We start from the raw sequence: 13968 nt of genomic DNA, 5'->3' as shown, positions 1-13968 counted from the left end.
TTCAAGGGTTAAAATCTTTAACATTCTCAAACGCTATTGTAATCAGCCTGGAGGAGAACGAGTATGTCAGCAGGAAGGAAAGATGGAAGAAAGCTGTAGGAAGATGTCTCCTCCGTGAGCTCTCACCCAAAGGTGTAATTACAAGTAGTTCCCAGTAGATGTCTCCCGAAGCACAGAGGTGATGGCCATGCTGAGTGCGCAGACCAGGTACATTTCACGACCTGCATTTCTATCGTATCATAAACCCTTGTTAGAAAGTAAACAAAACTATAATCTTAGCCCGGGCCCCAGCGATAACAAACATCGCCTCAGGAAACACACACTGCAAGTGAGGTACCGCATATCCCAACCCTGAGAACAGGCACAACAACTCTTGAGGGCAAATGAATCAACATTGTGACTGGTGACTACCAAACCAAAGCAATGAATGCTAACAACAAATTTGTTTTAACACGCTTCAGTCAGGTCTGTCGTTATGTCAACCCTTCATGCCCTACGCTGGGTACCAAAAAGAACAGTCGTGATTTAAACCCAGCCTATAACTCAGTACCACACAGCTACTCACCTCGACTCCCCAGTGGGATGGGGAGGAGAATCAGAAGAATTGAAAACCTGTGGGTTGAGATAAGAATGGTTTAATATTAAGTAAAATATAATAAAAATACTAAAAATAATACCAACAATAACAGTACTTATATTAATAGGGGGAAAAACAAACAAACACCCCCCCCCCCAAAATAGAAAATACAAGTAATGTACAATACAGTTGCTCGCCACCAACTGACAGATACCCAGCCTGTCCTAAGCAGTGATCCATCCCTTCTGGCTAACTCCTCCATCGACCACATTTTGTATCCTGAGCATAACACACTGGGGTATGGAATACACGGTTGGCTAGTTTGAGGCAGCTGTCCTGTCCGTGCTCCCTCCCAGCTTCTTGTGCTCGTCCTCACTGGCAGAGCATAAGAGATTGAAAAGTCTGACCACGGTAAGCGCTACTGAGCAACAACTAAAACATCTGTGTGTTATCAGCATTATTCTCAGACTACAGCTAAAACACAGCACTGCACCCTTTACTAGAAAGAAAATTGACTCTATCCCAGACAAAACCAGGACAATCTGTAACACATTTCAAGCTCAGCTTGATCCTCATCTGTGAAAATCATTCTGATAGGAATCTGGTCAGATGAGTGGGATTCAAAGTGTGTATGTGTTATATGAAATCAGGTTTTAAAAGTCAGAACATACCTTTAATGATCCCATATCTCAAAGTAATGCTTCAAATTTGTGGATTTACACACGATAAACAGAAATTACATTTTACATTGCATTCTCCATACTCCATCTCTGTGATATTCATATAAACAACTACTATACAAGTCACAATCTTTTCTCCTTAACTATCAATAGTTTTACTGATGTATGTAATGATAAAACAGAGGTGACAAATGGTAGAAAATTACAGTTGTCATGGCCTGCTGCCTTCATGTCCTAACATTCAAAAGTCCCACTTCTCAAGGGTCTGAAAACAATCAGATCTTGGTAAGCAGTAATTCTCAGTGACAGACCTTGCTACACATCTAAAACACACAGTATGTCAAAATCCATGTCCTGTGGTTCACCTGTTGTTTTCATTGACTACATGAGATTTCCCCAGACTTCTGAAGACAAGTATCTGTAGAGCAGTTTTAAAATTACATGTAGGGGGACCATTTCTTAGCTGCCTCTAAAAAGCTTACTAGGTGATCTTAAGGTCCTTTCCAACCCTAACTATTCTATGATTCTATGAAATATTTATTCTCAAAGCATAAATTAATGCAACTTAACTGCTTCTCAATTCAGTAAAACACTGGGTTGTTCATTCTCTAAAAAGAGTGTCAAACCATGCCAGAAAAAGCTAGCTCATTCAATAGAGGATCATTTGGTGCAGAGCATGGAAAATGCATTTGATAGTAGATGGGTGTAGATTAATGTAGATGGGTGATGGCACTTGCAATAAAGCAGACTTGGGGAAACGATGTGCTACAGGAGTAAGGAAGACATTTTCTACCTTCACAGGATTATTGTACCCCTTTTATTTTTTAGTAACTTTGGCAGGAGGAAGTTAATATTAAAAAAACAAACAAACAAACAAACAAAAAAAACCAAAAAAAAAAATTCAGCATCTTGTTAGGTGAAGTGTACTATACCAACTGGCTTTAATATGAGATATGTAGTACCTGAATTCAGAAGCTGTTTATAAAGTAAAATATTGGGTTCAGCCAACCAATGAAACAAAACTGAGAAGCATTAAAAAACAAAGGTTAAATGTCATTATGATAATGATATTGTTACTGAGAAACTCATGTTATGTTATGTTAATAATTTATGCACTGCCTTGTTTAATACACATTAAATCCTCTAAGTGACATGCTATTTTGTTATATGTAGACTGTGCACACACACCAAAAAAGAAATGTCTGTAGGCGACTGGATACTGATGGTTCTCCTGTAGTGATATTTACCCTTAGGTAATAATAAATATATGGCTTATTTACCAGTGAAGTTACATTCCAGCTTTTTTTTCAGTTATGGAGTTTACAGGGCTTGAATTAGCTTTCCACATAGAATTACATGTTGATACTAATAAATGCTTTCTCCTTGTTGCTTGATTTTCCCCAGAAAGGATGACAGAAATTAGTAGATTTGCACAAAATAGAAAGGAGTTCTCAAATGTAATAATCAGTCATTTAACTGGAAATGCACAAAGTGCTGGCAGGGAGGTATTCCTGCAGGTACAGTACTGCAACTTAAGTTCAAAAACTCCCCAAGATACCCTCTAAGAATAATATAATTCAGACAAACTAAGCTGTCCTGCTGGAGTTGACATCACTACAGAGAGTAATGGGAAATCAATTTAAGTAGTGTCAACTCAAGAAACAACAGGAAAAAGAAAAGGGAAAACAATTCTCAGATTTGTCTCTCAAATGTTTCAGTCTGACTCAAGAGTGACACCCAGGGACAATTTTATAAAGACCAGTATGAAATATGCTTCCTTGCTGTCCTAATGTGATTATCAGCTACTGACAACTCCTCTCTGAACTCCTAATCTACATCTGCAAGCAGTAAAACTTCTGTTTGTTGTTTGGAAGAATAATTTTAGCATACCAACAATTCTACTGGGGTGTCAAACTACTGAACTGTTTTTCAAGAAATCAAATGCAGGGGTTACAGGTAGGAAACAGCACAGAATAGATCAGGAAGTTGTATTTTGGAGCTGTACACACACACACACATATTATGCACACACATGCGCATATTATGCACACAGGCGCAATTTGCAGCCTTCTAGCATGTGACCAGCAGACCTAGAGCTACATGCCACTGGGGCAGAAAACACAGGCATAATGAAAACTGAATGGAAATCCCCCAAAATAATATAATTATGCCAGTAATTAAACGTAAATATTAAAATTCATCAGTCACAGAACTGGCTTACAGCCCATTTACCACACGTAACATCCACAACAAAGTTTTCTGACCCTGCTTTGGGTTCCTCTGTTCATGCTTGTGCCAGCTTTTTTGCCTGACTGTACTTCAGAAATTCTGCTGGCATAATTACATAGCACTTACCAAGAGAAAGAGGGGTTTCTGCTAGGACTATTACATTCCCTTCACAAACAACATTAACTAGGTTGACAAAGGAATTCTTCTGGCTATATAGTTGCTTCTACATTGGTCATTTTGTGCTGGCACAGCTTTTTTTTTCCTACTCACTAAAGCAACTGACCTACACTGTCAAGTCTTATAGTACAGGCTTGGTCTGAGTCCTTTCCAATTCTCTAAAGCTACTTACAGAAAAAAAATCCAAAGAAAAAGTCCATTAAAAATCACCTCATCACAACAATCCTAAACATTTGTGAGATCAATATGCATACAGAAACAGCACCACTTTTTCTTCCCAGAAGTTACTGCACTTCAAGGAACAGCATTCCTACAGTCAGTTATCTCCTAAAAAAGTGTTAAAACTTCTTGAAATGGTTATTTTCAGAAATCCATCTTTTAAGTGTATGTTTTAACTGTATGACTGGGAGGAGATAAGCTGTTCTAGGAATAGGGTCACACTGCTAATAAACAAAAGGAAAGAGTTATTAAAGGATTCATCGTGTTCATTAACTTTTACAAGCTGCACAGAACAATGCTCTTTTTAGACCCAATATTGTTTAATGTCCTTTGGACACAGTGCAGAATCCAGAACAATGTGGATGTTGCCTGTTTGTTTCCCCACATTTTAATTAGAGCACCACTGCTTTGGAAAGAGTGATGTTGCTGGCACTACATCTGGTATTTAAAAAAAAAGATTAAAGAACAAAACAAGAGAAAAATGTTCCTTAAAAGTAGTAATTAAAATAGCAATAATATAAACATTGTCAACTAAATCTCAGACAGTTTCTGTATCCCTTGCTACGTTCAAAGTTTACTTAGCTAGGAACTACATTATGGAAGAGACTGAGTACATAGCACAGAAATGCAGTATTAGGAGACTGTAAACCCTTTGGTGAGAGAAGATACTTCTTTATTTCTCTGACATTCTACATGTGCCAACATAGTTATGTAACTACTAAGGACAATGCAGAAAACAAGAATTGTGCAAACAAGTTTGGATTAAGCTAATACTTGTTAGAATGCCAGAGACATTTTTATGTTGGTGCCGTGGTTTTTACAGAATGCGGAATGCTTTTTTTTTTATTTCTTAATGTAAGCACGTACATTTTGTGTTGTAAAAATCCTCTCCCACATGCTTCTATTTTAGTGACTTTGCAGATGGACAAAACTGAAACTAATCGGTGGTATAATGCCAACAGGAGTAATGGAGTTTCAGCACAAACAAATGTGCATTAGCACCTATGAGTGACATTAAGTGCTTGGCACACACTAAAGTCTAACAGAAATTTTTCTTCTGATAATTGCAATCCAATTCTGTAGCCATTCAGTGTTTGTGGACAAGTTTTACAATCACGTTATTTCAATTTCCCATGTACTGCACCCAGAGTGCCAATATATGCTCTCTTTCAAGACAGGAGGGAAATTGTAATTGATTTAGCCATCCCTAATCCAGAATAATTCCCCATGCAAATTGCCTGCTCTGGAATAAAAGTACTGGCACAGAGTAATTCTGGAGTGATCAGTCATATTTAGAAAAAGCTCACTATTTCATTCTCACAATGTAATAATGAAGTAATTATTTTCTGGAACAATGTTAGCATGTTAACTGGCTATAGAGGAACAGCTTTAAAAATTCCATGACGTTGTTATTCCTGCTTCCTAACAATAACACCATTTTGCTTTAGTCATTACCAAAACTAAAATCTTAATGTATCTCCACTGGACAAAATGCTCCATCAACTGGACTTCTGGAGAACTAAGAAGGTTAAAATAAAGCACATGAGAATCCCACATGGAACTAGCTTTCTATTCCCACCTCCTGGGATACAGACAGATAGCATGTAAAACTTCCTATATGAGAAGTCAGTGTTGTGAAACTTTTACCAGATGTGTAAGGCAAGAGACTTGGCCTAGAGATGTTACGGAATCCAACAGTGGACGTGGCAGCTCTGGGCTTCTCCATGTCAGGAAGTCATTGCAATAAGAATGAGTATGAATAAACAGCGTGTTACATATCTTTCGTTAACACCCTGTATTGATATTTCAGTGCTAAGTTCAACATTTGCATTATCTTACAAAAACATTCTTTATTAACAGTCTAGAAAAATTATGAGGTACGTCTGAATTCTGTTTGACAAGGACTCACCTTAGAATCACAGAATTGTAGAATCACAGAATCATTTAGGTTGGAAAAGACGTTGAAGATCAAGTCCAAACATCAACCCAGCACTGCCAAACCCACCACTAAACTATGTCCCTAAACACAACTTCTACATGTCTTTTAAATACCTCCAGGGTTGGTGACTCTACCCTGGGCAGCCTGTTCCATTGCCCAACAACCCTTTTGGTGAAGAAATTTTCCTAATAACCAATCTAAACCTTTCCTGGTGGAACTTGAGGCTGTTTCCACTTTTCCCATCACCTGTTACCAGGAAAAAGAGAACAACCCTCACCTCACTACAACCTCCTGTCAGGTAGTTAGAATCATAGAATAGTTAGGGTTGGAAAGGACCTTAAGATCAAGTTCCAACCCCCCTGCCATGGGCAGGGACACTTCGCTCTAAACCATATCACCCAAGGCTTCGTCCAACCTGGCCTTGAACACTGCCAGGGATGGAGCATTCACAACCTCCCTGGGCAACCTATTCCAGTGCCTCACCACCCAACAGGAGAGAATTTCCTCCTTATAATCCAATCTAAACTTCCCCTGTTTAAGTTTTAACCCGTTACCCCTTGTCCTATCCCTAAAGTCCCTAATGAAGAGGCCCTCTCCAGCATCCCTATAGGCCCCCTATCTCTTCTCTTCCCAGCCTGTAGCTGTGTCTGGGATTGCTTATGACCCAGTTGTAAGAGAGTGATAAGGTCTCCCCTGAGTCTCCTTTTCTTCAAGCTCAACACCCCCAGCTCCCTCAGCCATTCCTCATCAGACTTGTGCTCCCAAGACCCTTCATCAGTTTTGTTCCCTTCTTTGGACAGGCTCCAGCACCTCCATGTGCTCCTTGTAGTGAGGGGTCCAGAACTGAACACAGTATTTGAGGTGCAGCCTCACCAGTGCCGAGTACAGGGGGACGGTCACTTCCCTTGTCCTGCTGGCCACACTGTTTCTGATACTTTGTGCATCTGTGTTAGTCTGTAAGCCCCATTTTAAATGGTAACCATCTTTTTGCAGTTTTTTGCTTCTATATCAAGCTACAAAACTGACAATTTGATGATATCCAGAATTGCAAATTTTCTGTTACTTGTCTCCTGCTAGAACCACACTTGCTTACAGCCAGTCTCCTAAGCATCTGGCACTTAAAAGTTATCACTGTTGCTCAGTCAGCTCAGCATCTCAGCCCCTGAGATTCTCAACTTTGTCTCAGGTCACAGGGAGAAAAAATATCCCGTTTCCATTTATCACAGAGAATCTATGCATCTTACGCCCGTAATATTTACTCTTCACATCCAACAGACTTATAGGTGCAACAAATTTACTCTAATGAAACCAAAGGTTAGTTTTCTAATCAAAATGTTGCTAATCAACATGAAAGCATCAGAACAGTTGAACAGAGTTCTGCACTGTACTGAACAGGAGTTATTTTTAGCCGCTTCAATATCTTAACTGACATGATGCCTGCTCCCAAGAATCCTTACACCTGGCATTCAGATTTACAAAACAATGCAGTCTCTGCCTCTTTTGAAAATAGATTCCCTCCTGTCTCTAACCTTTCCAGTCCTAACTCAGTCACTGTAATCATCATTAGAGTGATCTCATTTTTCCCTTCCTTGGATGCGTGTTCTTTGCTCAGCACATTCCTTCCACATTAAACAACGTTTCTTCTATTTACATTTTCAACTGTCATAAGGTTTATTAACTAGATACAGATTCTTCACAACATGCACACCTAAACCCCTGTCTTTGTTTATTTTGAGCTTTGATAGCAAAAACCCCACACACATAACAAAGCAGGTTTAGTTTGCCGATGACACCAAGCTGTGTGGTTCGGTTGATACGCTGGAGGGAAGGAATGCCATCCAGAGGGACCCTGACACGCCTGTGAGGGGGGCTGATGCCAACCTCATGAAGTTTAACTGTGAGAAGTGCAAGGTCCTACACCTGGGTCAGAGCAATCCCAGGCACAGCTACAGGTTGGGCAGAGAAGGGATTCAGAGCAGCCCTGCAGAAAAGGACTTGGGGGTGCTGGTCGATGAGAAAATGAACATGAGCCGGCTTCAGTGTGCGCTTGCATCCCAGAAAGCCAACTGTATCCTGGGCTGCATCAAAAGGAGCATGACCAGCAGGTCGAAGGAGGTGATCCTGCCCCTCTACTCTGCTCTTGTAAGACGTCACCTGGAGTATTGTGTGCAGTTCTGGTGTCCTCAACATAAAAAGGACATGGAACTGTTGGAACAAGTCCAGAGGAGGGCCACGAGGATGATCAGGGGACTGGAGCACCTCCCTTATGAAGACAGGCTGAGAAAGTTGGGGCTGTTCAGCCTGGAGAAGAGAAGGCTGCGTGGAGACCTCATAGCAGCCTTCCAGTATCTGAAGGGGGCCTATAGGGATGCTGGGGAGGGACTCTTCATTAGGGACTGTAGTGACAGGACAAGGAGTAGCTGGTTAAAACTTAAACAGGGGAAGTTTAGATTGGATATAAGGAGGAAATTCTTTCCTGTTAGGGTGGTGAGGCACTGGAATAGGTTGCCCAGGGAGGTTGTGAATGCTCCATCCCTGACAGTGTTTAAGACCTGGTTGAACGAGGCCTTGGGTGACATGGTTTAGTGTGAGGTGTCCCTGCCCATGGCAGGGGGGATGGAACTTGATGATTTTAAGGTCCTTTCCAACCCTAACTATTCTATGATTCTAAACAGTTTTGATAACTACCTAAACCACCCTCCCTCTACTGCTTACCAGTTTATCAGCTCATGGTATCAGAACCATAGAAGGATGGGGACCTGTCAGAGCAAGTCCAGAGGAGGCCACGAAGATACTTCGAGGTCTGGAGCACCTCTGCTCTGCAGACAGACTGAGAGAGCTGGGTTTGTTCAGCCTGGAGAAGAGAGGGTTCTGGGGAGACCTTAGAGCAGCTTCCAGTGCCTAAAGGGGCTACAAGAGATGTGAAGGGGGACTTCTTACACTGGCCTGTAGGGACAGGACAAGGGGCAATGACTTTAAACTGCCAGAGGGGAGATTTAGATTAGACATTAGGAAAAAAATTCTTCACTATGAGTGTGGTGAAGCATTGGCACAGGTTGTCCAGAGAAGCTGGGGCTGCCCCATCTCTGGTAGTGCTAAAGGCCAGGCTGGACAGGGCTTTGAGCAACCTGGTCTAGTGAAAGGTGTCCCTGCCCATGGTGGGGGGATTGGAACTGGATGATCTTTAAGGTCCATTCCAACCCACACAATTCTGTGATTCTATGAACAAATTCTAAGGAGTAAACTGCAATGACTGTGCATTCAAAGAGAGGCACCTTGAATAAGGAACTAGCTAGCACCCAACTTACAGATCATTTAATCTATGTGTATGTGTATAACTCTGAGCCTCCAGGTAAAACCTGAAAAAAAGGGATGGCACTTGTGATAAAGACCTTTCAGTCTTTTTTAGTACAGCTATAAGAGCAGGAGAAAGAAACTTGTTGTGTGCACATAAAAAAGTGAGACATACATGACTACTTTGGAAAAAAATGAGCTGGGTATATGAAGCATTTGAGAGGTAAGGAGATGGACACAGAGGATTATAAACCAATATTTTGGCATAAGGATCCATATATTTATTTTGCTATTTAAAATAAAACCAATTAATTTTAGCCCTTTCTGAATACTGCAGTATGTGCCTTAACTGCTCCAAAAGAAAGGTTTTAATTCTAGACTGGAGACCTCAAAAAGAAGAATTCAGCTGAGATGTACTCATTCACCAACCCAAAATGAAATATGTTAAATTGCTTTGAGGATGCTCCTTCGCAAACTTGGAGTAATTCTACAGCTGGACTATGGAAGACAGTTTATGCTATGGTGCTACATAACCAAAGACAACTTTTATTTGAATCGCTTTCAATCAAGTATCTTAAAATACATCAATGTAAACCACAAATACAGCAATAATGTGAGTGTCCAGCAGAGGGAGAGTAACAGGTCAGAAACACCATTTGTAAATAGCAGCCTTAGAACAAACAAACCGGCGAAAAGACTTTTCCAGGTCAAGGTATCTTAGTTTGGATTATACCTGGTCTTGTGCAAATATAAAAGCCTCTTTATAATAAACTTATGCTTCCACTAACACCAGCAAAGCTTAGGATAGCCTTAGCTCCTGAAAAAGGCATCATGCTGAAACTGTTTTTTCTCTAGTGCTGAGCTGCATCTCCACAGGCTACCTGAAAGAGAACTTGCCAGAGTTTAAGAATATTAATTTATAATCTCCTGGCACCTAATCAATCTTAAAATAGTTCAGTACTTTCAGTTCTGTGTCAGGCCTCATGAATATTATGAAAGGTATTTAGAAAAATTCTTGCACAGTTTTGCTTCAGGAGACATGTATCACATGTAATTCAACTTTTCCACAAAAAACTTCCTGATTTCACTCCACCTGCTTTTTCAAAGTAATGCTAAACTTGACGTTTAAATGTCTTTTGAGATTGTTTGTCCACATTAGTCTCAGATAAAGAGCAATGCTTCTAGAACAGCACTTTCATAGCTGAGCAGTTTCCTGTATTTTTCTTTTAATAATTTACCTTGCAACTCTTGTATTTTCTTCCTCCTAGGTAAATAACTTGTTCTTTTAGCTTTGTTTTTAAAGACTCACTCTGACTTCAAAGCAATTCTAAATATCAGGCTACTCACTTAAGTGCATAACTAATGTACATATTTGAATAACTTTTAATTTCAGGGCATGGCTCCCAGTGCGTCAGTTGAATTTCAGCTTGCTGCCACATCAGAAAGGGAAGTCTTATTCCTTCCCTGCTCTTAGTCTCAGCCAAACACTTCCCATTTTGCAGCAGTTCAGGAGCTTATCTGATCTCAAGGTAAACTGAGTCAATTCATTCGTAATCAAGGCCAGGCTGGACAGGGCTTTGAGCAACCTGCTGTAGTGGAAGGTGTCCCTGCACATGGCAGCGGGTTGGAACTGGATGAGTTTTAAGGTCCCTTCCAACCCGAAACATTCTGTGAGTCTATGATTCTATGTAACTCAGCACCCTAAAACCATTCTCTTTCCCCCTCAGACTGATGCTATTTTATGGAGTTTAATAAGCATACCTGTTTGTTGGTGGTGAGCTGTTAATTTTTTGAATATGTTAACATGTTTGAAACCTTTCAGTGAAATACATATTTCTTCTTCTGCATCAGGTCACCTAACTAAACCATTGTTATTTCATGGGTGTTATCTGTTAGGGTGTAAAGTGCTTGTGAGAACCTTGGATGAAAGTTAGTACTGAAGTACAAAATGCAATATCCTAATGTCATATGAAGGAGGACCTCCATTTCACTGCTATAGGACTAACTTTTCACAGGCTGCAAATAGTTGTGAAGCTACCTTGAGATAGCTTAATGTACAAATATGTTGCTCTCACTCTAAATGAAGTCTTGTTCCTCATTCTTACTTTATACAAGCTCTGACATTTGTCAAACACCTCTTAAGGGTTGATTCATCTCAGTAACCCAGGAGGGAAAAGAAAGTGAATTGTTCTGTAGCTATATTTAATGCGATAGACTGACTCAGCAAAGGGTCTAACAAGAGCTAGAAGGCAGCGGGAGGACAGGTAGAACTGCACAAGGTCAGGTAGAACTGACAGTTTCTCTGCACCCCAGTCTCCACAGGTTAACCCTGAGGTGGTCCAATCTTGTCTTTCCTAAGTAGCGCTTTGATAATTAAAGTCAGTCATGATGTGATGATGGATTTATATGGGTGGTTCTTAATAGGAAAAGCTTTTTAGTTTTTATTAAATTAAGAGATAGTATATTTATTCTAAACATTTTGATGCAGAAGAGATTTAAACAAGAGAAGCTTTTATAATGCTTTAAAACCTCAAGAGAACATAACCATTTACATTCCAGTAGGTATTTCGTGAGTAATTTACCATGATTCCACTTCAGTTTTGAGTGCCAGCTGTTCCTAAGTGGAAACACAAACTACAAGCCCTGCTAAAAATTTAGCGTTTGAGTTTACACAATTCCTGGCAGCCTGCAGAACAGGTTTGTGCACTCTGAAGGACATCTGGCGTCTTCTGAAATTATTTGTGGACTAATTGTTTATATCCTAGCAAGTACCTAGGGAGTAAGTACCTGTCAAGGAAAGAAGGAATGCTGGGTAACACAAGTAATTTTTCCCCCTTGAAATGAGTGGTAACACAGAGTTCAGTACCTCTGATCAAACTCATGTTTAGGCCCACTCCCTGCACACACATCCCAAAAAAGAAGAAAGTATTATCCTGACTGAGTACTTTAAGAGCTGGTAGAATGAAGCTCCATTTCAGAAACCTTCAGGAAGCATTTTTAAGTGATGCCAAAGTGTACGGAAGAATTGCTGCCTACATGTTCTGTACGCTGGTAGTCTTTAAGTCTTAATTGCTCTGGAAATCTACTGCCTGCCTCCAGTTAAGCCTTTCCTGAGTTGTAGGCCGTGTCAAGGCTCAAACAAAAAACTTGCAATACAGCGTTGCAGTCATTATAAACCTGAGCTATGAAATGCTCATAATGCTGGTAAAAAGTGTGGAATAGCTATCCACTCTGTCAGCAGAATTCACGACGCTTGGTTTCCACTGGATTTTTATCTATTATTCAGCAGTAGTAACCCATGAGCTCCTTTGTTCCAAATCGTGTTACCTTGTTTCCATACTAAATGAAATGTATCAGATGCCTAGTGGCTAATAAATGTCACCTAATAGCAAAGGTTAGTATTAAAAAAAAAAAAAAAGGAAGAAACAAAATACCCCAAACAAACTAAAAACCTATATTGAGGTGTTCTGATGTGTTCCTTATGATCCTAGCTGCTAAGGAAACATATTTCTTACTCCTGTAGCTTTACATCTATTCTTCCACTATTCTCCTGGTAAGAAGGGATCATATCCTATTCCTGCTTTATCCCAGCCCTCAGAGGGACTGCATATGATGATTATTATTTTTATTATGATTTCCACACACAGCTTAGAAACTTACCTGTAATTTAACGAAATTCTAAATATTACAACAGTAACACAGGTTACTTGTACCTCCTTAATTGTACTTAACTTTGAACAGCAGAGGCCATAGCAATGTGTGTCTTAAATCTGGGAAGGAACTCTGCACCAGAGAATGACCAGAGTGGTTTTCACAAGGTCTTTACAATTCATTCTTTAGGATCTGGTGAGCATAAGCTCTTGGTGCTTCAAGGAGACTTCCACTAGCAGAGGTGCATAGTCTTTCACTGTCAATACATTTTTTTCTTTCAAAATTAATTATCTGTGGTGTTGGTAGGGATATATTTTTTTTTTTTAATTTACTTCAATAAATGCTGCCATGTGCACTAGTGTTTTCTCTGAATATGATCAGTTGGACACACATTTTTCCATCAACATGTGAGCATTACCAGCCATGTGGAGTTTTCTGCTTGTCAAGGGTGTACATGTTTCTGCTGGTGTGCAGCCAGAGACCCTCGCACTCTTGTGTCAGGATGATGTTACCTAAGTGCCACCTCGGGAGAGTTTGTGTAGTTGTCCAGCCAAAACTGCTGGATTTTGTGCTGAATGGAGATCTCTACATTCCACTTCTGTTTTCAAAACAACTCGGTAAGCTGCCTCACAGTGTTCTAATGTAAATAAGCTGCAAATGACTCAGTCCTCACATGTGAGCGCTCCAAGAAACTCCCTTCTCTAGCTTCATTTAGTTAAACACACTTTAATACTGAGCGTTACAGGATGAAGTGCTGCCACAGCCTCGTGCAGCCTACTAACCAAAATCTGCTTGCTTCCCCTCTGTTCCTCTCCATCTCCTCCAAATACACTTAACCTCAATGATGTGAGGGTTTGGTGGTTTGGGGTTTTTTAAGGTCTATCAGTCTTACCAGTCAAGGGCCTTAGTACTTGACAGGCCTTACTGAATTTGGTTTAACTGGATTGTTTTAAAACTGATATTAACCAAGTCAAACTGTGCTGTAAAATTGCCAAAATTGGAATTTTTAACGCATCATGATAACTTACAGCTGGACACAGAGAAATGTCCGCTCTCCCCTCACGTGAGACAAATGTGCTCACAGATCTTCCTTTGGAGGCGTGCTGCCCCAGCGCAGGGGCCATCGCTGCACCGTCACTGTGCCCCTGTGCTTTCCAGGACTCGGTAAGTGCAACTTTGTATAGATAAAAGCTGGAATACGC

The 13968-nt window shown here is 40.3% G+C and overlaps 1 protein-coding gene across 1 annotated transcript in view; it reads left to right on the top strand.

Moving 5' to 3' along the window:
• The window catches only part of RRN3 (RRN3 homolog, RNA polymerase I transcription factor), a 133942-nt gene that overhangs the window by 60224 nt on the left and 59750 nt on the right, over positions 1-13968 (top strand). The gene's annotated exons all lie outside the window — the stretch shown is intronic.

This window comes from Neopsephotus bourkii, unplaced genomic scaffold, assembly GCF_033783945.1.
Source record: "Neopsephotus bourkii isolate Nb327-2 ecotype Australia unplaced genomic scaffold, CSIRO-AGI_Nbou_v1 NB_1770, whole genome shotgun sequence".
NCBI lineage: Eukaryota > Metazoa > Chordata > Aves > Psittaciformes > Psittacidae > Neopsephotus > Neopsephotus bourkii.
Note: the sequence above shows the minus strand (reverse complement) of the source record. Positions and strands in the feature narration are given on the sequence as shown.